Source organism: Podarcis gaigeae (assembly GCF_964106915.1).
Source record: "Podarcis gaigeae genome assembly, chromosome: 5".
NCBI classification, from domain to species: domain Eukaryota; kingdom Metazoa; phylum Chordata; class Lepidosauria; order Squamata; family Lacertidae; genus Podarcis; species Podarcis gaigeae.
Genome location: NC_139681.1, coordinates 22,981,112 through 22,993,018, shown reverse-complemented (window position 1 = coordinate 22,993,018; position 11,907 = coordinate 22,981,112).

Genomic DNA, 11,907 nt, shown 5'->3' with positions numbered 1-11,907 from the left:
ATTAAGTTCTTAACCCGAGGTACCACTGTATGTCACCCCCACTTTAGAAACAAGTCAGTGTAACTGTGAAGCCAAATTCTGCAGCAAGATCTAGATGAGCAGAGAGTTTTGGAAACATCATTGATTATGAACTGGAGAACAGACTCTCTAGCACTATTAGAGCTGTAGGTTTGTGATCCTAGTCTGGAATCCAAATTTTCCCAACCTAACAGGCCCATAGCCACAAGACAAAAACACTGTTTGTTGCCCACCGCATCTCTACATTCACATCAAAGTTATGTCCTTGCATATTCAAATAAGGCTTTTCAATCACCATGAAGAGAAATCTCCAAAGCCGGAGGAGCCAATTTACTGATGTTGCTGTAGCGATATTTTAACATGGATGATATTAGGAGCAATTGCATTCTCTCCACACCCACCCCCTTTCACAAGAAGCTTCCGTTCTGGTGCATCTGTTGTTTCCATGGTAACCAGAAAACACTAATCTGATACCATGGTTGCTCCTGACTCAAGATAGTTACACTTTGTTACAATTATCTTCTCTTGAATGTTAGGAAGACAAGGTGGTCCACAAATGCAGCTGACACTTGGAGGAGTGTTGAAAACAAATATGCAGATACAACGTGAGAGAAATGTTGAGCTGAAGTATTGTATCGGAATTAGCGGTTATAACAAATCATCAAATATTTGTTATTTATTTTTCTATTATGTTGCTCTTTCTTTGGTGACAGAGTGATTTCTTTCAGGTGGTTTCTCTATCTAGGTAGTGATCAAGCTTACACAAGGTTTTCTACAGCAAAGCTGGTGGTCCAAAATCATTTAATTTATAGCATTGGGCAAATGCTAGTGAAAAAGAGACAAATGCCATTGGGATTGTGTTTAGCTCTTTAAGAATAACTCTTCTACGGTAGTGACTGACAATTCCATGAAAAAATAACTTTGCAAAAAGCATATACAATATAACAGGGACATTGAACATTTTGGGGGCCCATGACTACATTTGCAAACTTGACAAAATTTCATGGCGACTACAGACACATATACCACAACCCATTATAAGCACTACAATAGAATGTGTATTTCATCCCTAATTTCAGTGGGGGGGGGGTGAGACTCTGTGGAAGGCCTCTGTGAGTAAATGTTCTCATGGGTGCCGTGCTGTTGACTAATTTTATGCTCTACAGGAGGAAGATCATAGCTCACCGACAGAGGATATTTTTGCATGAAGGTCCTAGGTACAATCCCCAGTAACTCAAGTTAAAAGGGACCAGTAAATATTATTGAACAAAACTCCTGGGTGAGCATCGATCAGGTCTCAATATGTTGGCTTAAAGTTTCAGGGTTCTTCCAACTTTCAGACTCCAAAGTAAAGGGTAAAATCAAACAATGGGGAACTAGAACCCAAGGGGCAAGACACCTTGCTACTGGGCTTTATAACAGTTTCCACTAGCACCTTATTGAATCAGGCTGCTGTCAAATGATTTTTTTGGGGGGGGGGTCTCGTTTCCTTATGACCTTTTCTTTCACTTTCAGAAACACAGAAGTAAAAAGTAAAAAACCCATTTAACCAAAACTCCAGGACTTCAAAAATGTGTCACTCATTACTCATCTAATTAAATATCATGCTCTGCAGCTTGTAACAGCCCATCTCAATTAGCACATGGCCTAATACATTTCAGACTACGTTTGATGAGCCATTTTTGTTGTTGTCTTATTTCATGATTTACAATTCTTTTCTTCTTTTTCTTTCATTTCTGCATGAAAGATAATGTAATCCTGTGTTGTATTCAACAGTTTTCATGACTCATTTGGGAAGACTGTGTCAATCCACATTCATTATTAAATGGTTATGAATGATAGGAAAGTTTCATTGGCATTGGGGTGGGGTTGTTCCTTCTGGGTGCTCGCCCCATTCCTGACCCTCAAGCAGCTGAGATGCCATTTGCACAGAGGTCTACACACAGAGCCTTGGAACAAAAATGTAGGGTATGGACCACTTCTGATATGTGCGCAGGCCACTGGAAGTAAGAAATGGAATGTGCAGAGGTGCAGAGGAATGTGCAGAGGTGCAGAGGAGAGGAGATAGTTTGAAGACATGTCATGATGTAACAGAACTGAACTTGTTGAATGTATTAGAGAACATGGTAGAAGTTTGCCTACTCTTCTCCCATTGCGCTGCATACTTTAGGACAGTATATCTGTTGCTCTCCAAGACACTGGACCATGGCTCAGTGAGCCAGTCAATCTTCCATAGACCCTGGGTCATGTGCTAATGCTAGTCACGTTTATCAGGGACAACAAAGCATACTGAGATGTGGCAATTCCATGCAACCAGTTGAATGTGCCATCTGTTTGGCTGGCAGCAAATAACAATCATATTTGAAGAGGGATATTGCATGCCTCAGTTTTCCCTATTTAACCATATCATTTTGTTTATTTTGGGGTCTTCATTTTCATTTATTATGGGCATGATTCAGACAAAGGAATGGACTTTTAAGTCTCAAGCGATTTCACTGGGAAAGTGCTAACTCTGTCACTGAAATCAATGGCACTTAAAAATGTATTTAATGAGGGCTGAGTTGTGTCTCATTTTTTAAAATATAGTTTTCCTTGGCTCCCACAATGGCTAACCAGTTTAATTCAATGCAATTTAAAAAAATAAATAAATTATAATATGTCTTCTGGGCATATGAAGAGAGCTGGCCAGACATATTTGTGTTGGGAGATCTACAAGGAGGATACAGCAACAGAGGATGCCTACTAAAATTGAAATTATCAGGGTTGGGGATTTACAAAAGTCTTTCCCCTCCAGTTTCTGTTTCATAACTCGAACAGTCTCCATGTCATCAATTTCCTCCTCAGTTCTTCAGTACTCATCCCAGTTCTATTTCCAGCCGATTTCCAATATGCCATCCCCTTTCTCGAGCTAGAACACTCTTAATTCACCAGCTGACTTTCCAGCAAAGAGGAGGTTAACTCACTTACTTTAAACCCACATAAGCTCAATGCACAACACCGCATGCAGGGTTAAGTTACTCATCACCCTAACTCAGAGAACACAGAGCCTCAGTCAGTGGGGGAGATGCCAGCTCATCCTTCAAACATCAAAGCAATATACTGTTGCTAAGCACTCATTTGGTCTCCGCTGAAGGACATCAAACAGCTTGAACTCACCCATAAAAAATGTTGGGGTTTTGGATCCGAGGCCCAAAGTAGCTGGATTTCAGTTTTAACTGCAATGGCTCTCCCAGAAAAGTACCCAGTGGTCTCTCATTAAGAAAAGAGTTCACATGGGTGAGCTTTGAAGACTAGGCAATGGTGGCTGTGATGTCTATGGCTCCAGGAGATGGAGAGAAGAATATTGGGGGGAAAGAGAAAGTTAGAAACTTTCTGGAATTATGCCCAATTCAATTTTACCAGCTGCCTATTAGTTTAATGATATAAATGTGAAAAAGTGTGCATGGCATTTCCTTTGTGCATACCACCCTTGTTTCCCCACCCCCTGTTTTACTTAGAAGAAAAGAAAACAAGAAGAGGAATTAAGAGAGGTGGAAACAGGAGTAAAAAGAAGGAGATACAAGAATCAGCAATGCATGAATTTCAGCTAAAGCAGGCTTCCTCAGCCTTGGCCCTTGAGATGTTTTGAGACTACATTTCCCATCATCCCTGACCACTGGTCCTGCTAGCTAGGGATCATGGGAGATGTAGGCCAAAAGCATCTGGAAGGCTGAGGTTGAGAAAGCCTGAGCTAAAGCATCCATAACAGACAGCCATCCAACCTCTGCTTAAAAACCTCCAAAGGAAGGAGAGTCCACAACCTCCTGAGGGAGAACATTCCACTGTCAAACAGCTCTTACTGTCACAAAGTTCTTCCTGATGTTTAGTCAGAATCTCCTTTCTTGTAACTTGAAGCCATTGGTTCGAGTCCACCCTTCAGAGCAGGAGAAAACAAGCTTGCAATGCTCCCTCTTCCAGGTGACAGCCTTTGAGATATTTGAAGGTGGTTGTCATATCTTCTCCCAATCTCCTCTTTTCCAGGCTAAGGATACCCAGCTCCTTCAACCAATCCTCATAAAGCTTGGTTTCCAGACCCTTGATCATCTTGGTTGCCCTCCTTGAGAGATCCTATGGTTTGATACTTTCACACCAATTCCTTCATAAATATTTGAGAAAAGGAAACCAGATCCTACCACAAGTTGCTTGAACTGCTACTTCAACCTCAGGCATTAAAGCAATGTTAAGAATAAAGTGGAAATGGGGTGGCCATGTGCCCTACTTAACAGAAGTCACTCTATTAGAAAGGGTTTCAGAGGATAGCCCTCTCTTTGAAGGCCTGTCCGGTGTAAGCCTGGCTTAAAGATAGAACCATAAGAGGGAAGAGTAGGCCTTGAACTTGCCCATCAATAGCACCTTGACACCAGACTGATCAGGTGAACAGGTCATCTGTTTACAGTCTTCCGCACTATGGTGCAATGTATTGCATTTCTGTTTAATTTATAGCAATAAGTTCTAAATGTACATCTTTACATATAAATTAGCAAACACAAATTTTATTGACTCTTGTTTCCTCTTTTGTCCTCTTTTTTGGCAGTGTCTAAGTAGACAATGATTTGGGTATTTTTTTCTTCAAACAACAACAAAAGCAACATTTCTTCATACTAATGCTAATTCTTACAAGGAGTTGGGCAAACTCTTCCGCAAATATTAACTAAATTCATGGAAAGCACTTGGGTTCCGTAAAGTCAATATGCCCTCTTGTACAAGGTCAATATAATTGACGTTCTCTGTACATACAGTATGTGCATGTGCACATTTTGCTTTTCATTCTTGCCGCTGTTCCCTTTTAATAGAGAAATGACTAGCAGAAAATTGATATGTTTGTAAGATAGAATGACCCTCCCACTGTACTAGTTTTATGTGATTAATTTTAGGGTGCATTCTGACAGATTCCTTCAAGCCTTACTTTATCATGAATCTATGATTCTTTTAAAATGAAGACTCAGCAACTATTTTAGGTTGAGCTGGGCAAAACCTTTCACAATGATCATCTTCAGCTGTACGAAGGCTAGTGCATGCAAAGTGAATAGAGCTACAAAAAGGCAAGCAGGGCAAAGAGCTTCGACAAAGTTGCTTTTGATTTTTGCCTCGTTAAGTATGCAAAGTGATCTATTTTCTGTGTGTCGGGACTTCTACCTGCTGCAGCGATAGGGTCTGTGTCTGTCTGTGTGTGGCTCTTCTCTCAAAAGCTTCCCTGCCAGGAGCACTTTTTAGAATGACCATGTGACCATGCAAACTCACATGATTAGTGTAGGAAGTTCTGGGAGTAAGGAAACTTCTGAGAGGAATCCTGTGCTGCTGCAAGTGCAAATGGTACTTTTAAGAAAGGCGAAGAGGGGATAGAGAACCGTTGTCTCAGCATAGCTTTATGGATCAAAGCAGAATCATAGTGATCCATTCCCCCCTCCCTGTGTGTGTTCACCAGGCTGTTGATCCAAGGAGTGGACCCAGTCATTTTTGTGATGACTCTTGTATCCAGTGCCAGATTTAAGTATAAGCTAAACAAGCTTTAGACAGCATCTTAAAAAGTAGAGACCTCACCTTACCAACAAAGGTCCATATAGTAAAAGCTATGGTTTTCCCAGTAGTGATGTATGGAAGTGAGAGCTAGACCATAAAGAAGGCTGGTCGCCGAAAAATTGATGCATTTGAATTATGGTGCTGGAGGAGACTCTTGAGAATCCCATGGACTGCAAGAAGATCAAACTTATCCATTCTGAAGGAAATCAGCCCTGAGTGCTCACTGGAAGGACAAATCCTGAAGCTGAGGCTCCAATACTTTGGCCACCTCATGAGAAGAGAAGACTCCCTGGAAAAGACACTCATGTTGGGAAAGATGGAGGGCACAAGGAGAAGGGGACGACAGAGGACGAGATGGTTGGATAGTGTTCTCAAAGCTACCAGCATGAGTTTGACCAAACTGCGGGAGGCAGTGGAAGACAGAAGTGCCTGGCATGCTCTGGTCCATGGGGTCATAAAGAGTCAGGCACGACTAAATGACTAAACAACACAAGAACAACAACAAACAAGCTGTAGCATAGGGCCCCACTCTCTTCAAGGCCCGCCCAAAAATTAAAGGAAAAAAACTGGATGTACATTTCCAAAATAAAAGATAAAAAACAAATAAAATAAAGCCTACATACAGCAACGGTGTTTTGTGTTGTGTAGGCTCCTATGATGTAAGTAATGGGCCCCGCCTGCTAGCCTGCTCCCTAAAATATCACTGGTTTGCTCATTTCTATATATAGGGTGCCTACATTTTGCATGTGCAAATGGCTTTAGGTACCTGTTAGGTCCATAAATTACCATATAGCATATATTCAACACGAAAAACAGTGACAATTTGTTGTTGACAAAGGACAGCTGGACATATAAAGGGCCCCATTACCTTCAGTAGCTTAGGGCCTCAACAAACCTATATCCAGCCCTGCCTGTATCTTCTGGGGTTTTCAGTTATGGACTTAAACTTTCTTAGGGTAAGAATAGGGATTATTCCTACAACCATGTGCAACTGTGGTTCTGCTGGGTTCACTAATAATAATAATAATAATAATAATAATAATAATAATAATAATAATTTATTATTTACACCCCGCCCATCTGGCTGAGTTTCCCCAGCCACGCCCATCTGGCTGAGTTTCCCCAGCCACTCTGGGTGGCTTCCAATCAAGTGTTAAAAACAATACAGCATATATGTGGCAGTAGGTACCAGGAAATCGACTTGAAAAGGCCATCCTTCCTTGTAGGTGCTGCACACGACATCTTGCCAACCCTTTGGGGTGGGTTCAACGTGATGTCTTTATCACCCAAGGAATGGTGATTCATCATTATCTATCACAGAAAAGGTGGCATGCTATAACTGCACCTTTTTGCTTGAGGTGCGCACCTCCCAAAACAACCTGTTTGCTTTGACCCTGGATGCATTTTGCCTGTCATCCGCTACATCCGTTGGACTAGTGGTTGTTTCTGCTCCACTATCTAATTTAAGAAAGATTGTTACAGCAGCTACGGGAACTGTGCTATACCATTCTTGTACTCTGCAAGTCGCTGAGATGACATTATACCTATCAGCAATGTGCTCATAACCTGTTCCACTTTCGAGCCGCCACATTTTTGCAAAGTGGCTTGTTCAAGAGCATTTGTAGGAAAATACTCCTAAACACAATCTAGGCTTCTGTGTGTTTCTCCATCTATTGCAAGCTCTGCTTTTGGCTACTGAACAGCCCTCTTGTGGTGCAGATTGTGTTGGAGGTTTTGCAAACTGCAAGGATGCTTGCATTTTTGCTTCAGCAGCAAGCGCTGCTGCTTCAGCTGATGTGATTTGAGCCTGGGCTTTCAGTTTGTGGATATCCACAGCCTGTTAGAGAGTGGAAGAGGGTGGAAGACCCTCAAGTTTTTTCTTGAGTTCACTGTCAGGTAATGCTGATCTCCCTCATCACTAAATCTCAAAAGAGCAAGATTCACAGGCTTTGCTTTACATCTCAGCAGCTTGTTCCTGGTGTAGGTCTTCACTCAGCCCTTATCTCTGTTTGTTTGGGAGTCGGAGAGAGGTGCCTGGCTCTTGCAAGAAACAAGGACCTGCAGGACCTGCAGCTAGGTGGTCTCTAGATATCTTCTGCAGTAGGAGCCTTTTGAGCTGTAGGGACAGTCAAGACCCAGCCCTTCCAGGCCTGTTGGGAATGAGCCAGAGAGAGAACTATGTATGCAGCCTTGCAATGACTTAGGGAGGGCTTATGCCAAGAGGACAAGACCTAGCTTACAACCCCTCACACCCTTCTTTTTAAACCGACTTCACAGGAAAACATATTGCTGGCCAGCAAACATGACCAGGGATGATGGGAGTTTGTGTTCAGCAACATCTGGATGGCCAACGTTTCCCGCAGCTGCCTTATTCTATAAAGCCATGTGAGAGTTCCGTTACACTAAGAGACAGCGACTTGCCATAAGACACACTGTGGGTTTTGTGGCTGAACAGGGATTTGAACCCAGCACCCTACTCATTGCATCACACTGGCTTTCTTTCATTGCATCCAGAAGACAATACGGAGTCGGCACTAATATTGGCAGCATCACTCTGCAGTTGTACGAAGTACAAAGCAAATTAAAAATCTGCCCTTGAGCTAATTCCTGTTTATTTACTCAAAAGCTCCCATTGATCCCTGTTTGCCTTTCTCCAAAGCAATGTACACAGGATTACAGCTGCAGAAATTAAAATTGTTCTTAGTTGTGTGTTTTTTAAAAAAAGAAAGAAATCAAACCAAATCTTGATATCTTTAAATACAACTCAGTCCTAGCTATGTTTACTCAGAGGTAAACCCCACTATGTTCAATGGCATTTACTCCCAAGTAAATGTGGCTAGGTTTGCAGTCTTAGACAGCCACAGGGTCAATTAAAAAGATGGAAAACATCCCTGGTTTATCTCGTAATTGCACTACTTTCAACCTTGTCCTGATGTATTTCATCAACGGCTGCTTGGCTGCTTTCATGCTTTATTTCATGGCAGGCATGCCATGAAAATGGGAAGAACCAGATTCCTGTATTAAAAATCCTTGGCCCAGCAAAATATTCATGGTACTATAGGCTTGTTTGATTTTCAATAATCTTACCCAACAGGGCCTGTAAAAAGGATGCAAAGCAGAAGTGATACTGGCAGCCAGGAAGATTCAGCTCTCTTTGACACAACGTTGATGCGAATACAATCCCATTCCCTTTCAGACATATGCAGGTGTCAGCGACCAGAATGAGGCCCATTCTGTTTAATAGCATTCAGTATTTCCCCTCCCCTTTGACAAGCCAGTGCTGCTGCATTCATACGCAGGTAAAGCTTTTATGTACTGCAGCACATAACATTTTGCTTATGACAGAACTGCTCTTTAAAATATGGGCTGACAATTCACCCTCCCGGCTTCTCCAATGTCTTTACCTGCAGGAGGGGAGGGAGAGCGCATAAATTTGGAATAAGGGCATTATAAAGTACTTCTTCTCTCTCCCCCCTGCCCCCGTTTGAGATATCTTGACATATCTCAACCTCTTTTTCCTATCTACAACATGGGAATAGTGATGGCTGCTGGATGGATTTGGGGATAAGTAGGACACATACTGCAAAACAAAAGCAAAAATCACAGGCACCCCATCCATCAAGGGATGCATAGAAGCAGGCTTCTGTGGCTACTACTGATGTCCATGTATATAAAAACATAAGAGCCCTGCTAGATCAGCCCAAATGCCCCCATAATCCATCATCCTAACACATGTCAAGGTTCCATGAGCCAGTCGCTCCCTATGTGGTGAAATAACCAGTCAAGACAGCAAAACAGAGGTTTTTTGGGTTCAAATTCAGATGTGAAAGGTCTGGCATAGGCATTAGGTGAAGTGTGTCTAATGATAAGCCACAATTGGGGGTCCGCTGTTGTCACATAAAGAAACACTTATTATCATTTGGGATGCTTATCGTTAGAATGCCTAATAGGAAAGCTAATGTTGTTGTTTAGTCGATTAGTCGTGTCTGACTCTTCGTGACCCCATGAACCAGAGCACGCCAGGCACTCCTGTCTTCCACTGCCTCCCGCAGTTTGGTCAAACTCATGCTGGTAGCTTCAAAAACACCATCCAACCATCTTGTCCTCTGTCGTCCCCTTCTCCTTGTGCCCTCCCATCTTTCCCAACATCAGGGTCTTTTCCAGGGAGTTTTCTCTTCCCATGAGGTGGCCAAAGTATTGGAGCCTCAGCTTCAGGATCTGTCCTTCCAGTGAGCACTCAGGGCTGATTTCCTTCAGAATGGATAGGTTTGAGCTTTTTGCAGTCCATGGGACTCTCGTGAGTCTCCTCCAGCACCATAATTCCAAAGCATCAATTCTTTGGCGATCAACTGAAGCTAATAGGCTTCTTTTAAAATGTATGTTTTAGCTTATTATTATTTTTAGTTCCTCATAGATCATATCCCAATTTTTTTTTATTTGGGGACATGTCCACCACATGTGGTATAAGGTTCCTCCATTTTGTTTACATCTCCATCACTTATTGCTGTTATTTTTATTTTGGCTAATTTGGGTGGGGTCAGGTACCACCTGTAAATAATTTTCATTTTCTTTTATCACATAGCACACAGTGAATTTTAAGTCTGTTTTCCAACATGGACTCTCTTCATGTGAAAATTTGTTCAGGTACAAGGTTTTGTTCGACATCTTTTCTATGAAGACGGATGTACAAGAATTCATGCAATTTTCTGCCAAGGGCAGCTGTTCTTTTGGATTCAGAGGCAATAAGTACAGTTATGGGTGAAGTCCATGGGCTTTAGTGGTGGTTCAGCAAACACTAGACATAAAGCAACCTAGTTAGATCATATTAATGCATAGCAGAAATAAAGCATCAGACCACCAATCAAAATTGTAATTCTTATACTGCTTTGGTTGCTTATGTTTCCTTCTTAGGCATGACAGCAGATGGACACTCTAGCAGCTGGAATGGGTTGAGACATAACACCATCCTGATCTCTCTCTCTCTCTCTCTCTCTCTCTCTCTCTCTCTTCTGGTCTTCTTCCCTCCCGGGTCTTCTACCAGAATTTGTATTTATAGGCTGCATTCTGCTGAGTAAACTATCTGGTGCATTGCTCACACCCATGTGCACTGAGGCCTACAGTTATCCTTTAGCTTAGTTTCACTCAATAACTTAAAACTGAGCCTACATTGAGCTTGAGCTGAAAACTAGGCCTAAATTTTTTATTTGTAACTCACTTCCCTACTACCGAGGTTTGCACTATGTCAGGGTTGCCATATTTCAAAAAGTAACAACCAGGGCACCTCGAAAGTTGTTGAATGATTTTTCAGGTGACTTGCCTAAGATCCAGGACAATGCACCAACTTTCAGAAATTCTCCCTGGGTGTCAATCCCACCTTTGAAATCCTGGTAATGGCCAGGAAAATCTGGACGTAGGACAGCCCTACACTATGTAGAACTGTATATATGGGTTCCCACCTCTGACCCTCTCCAAATACTATGTGAGGCTGGGTTCAGTTTTGCTATTTGCAGGGGTCTCCTTTGCCAGAACATTTCCAGCCAAAGCAACACCAAGCAGGGTTGAATTCTCCCCTCTCCCCTGATGAACAGAGGCTTTGGTCCTGCTCTCTGTAGAGCTCAGCTGCAAAGGATTGAACCCCACCCCTACCTATCAGCTGACCTCACCCAGTGGCATCAGTTGATTGACAGGTGGGCATTTTTTTGCGGAAATTGCTTAAGGGCAAAACTGAACTCACTGTAGGCCAATTTTGGTGCATGGGCTGCTGTAGTGCATGCTCTATACCATCATCCCTAGGTAGCAGGACCAGTGGTCAGGGATGATAGGAACTGTAGTCCAAAAACAGCTGGAGACCCAAGTTTGGGAAACCCTACTCTATACATTATGATATTATAAAGCTGTGCATTGCCATGGAGGGAAAATGCACAGTGCAAGGATATAACATTGCAAGCTGCATTATGTTGAGGAAAACAAAAAAATGGAAGTGGCAGCAACAGCAGCAGCCCTGTGCTTCTTCTATCATCTAGTTCCACCCGCAGACAAATGGGGCAATAGGATGGCCTAATAAGATTGCTCATTAACCACCTGCCAGCCAAAATATAAGAGAACGGTCTGATTTATTGTGGAAATAAAAGAACACACATTTTTTAGAACGGAATTATGTCTGCTGGTAAAAGGCACAAACGATCATTGCTGTGCTGGAGACACACATGCACACAAACCCTGTTAAAAAACCCAGACCTGGTTTTAGACTCCCCCACCCACCCCCAGTCATGTTCCACTGATTTTTAATGAAACTTGTTAAGTTTATTGAGTTATAAAGGCTTAGCAGAT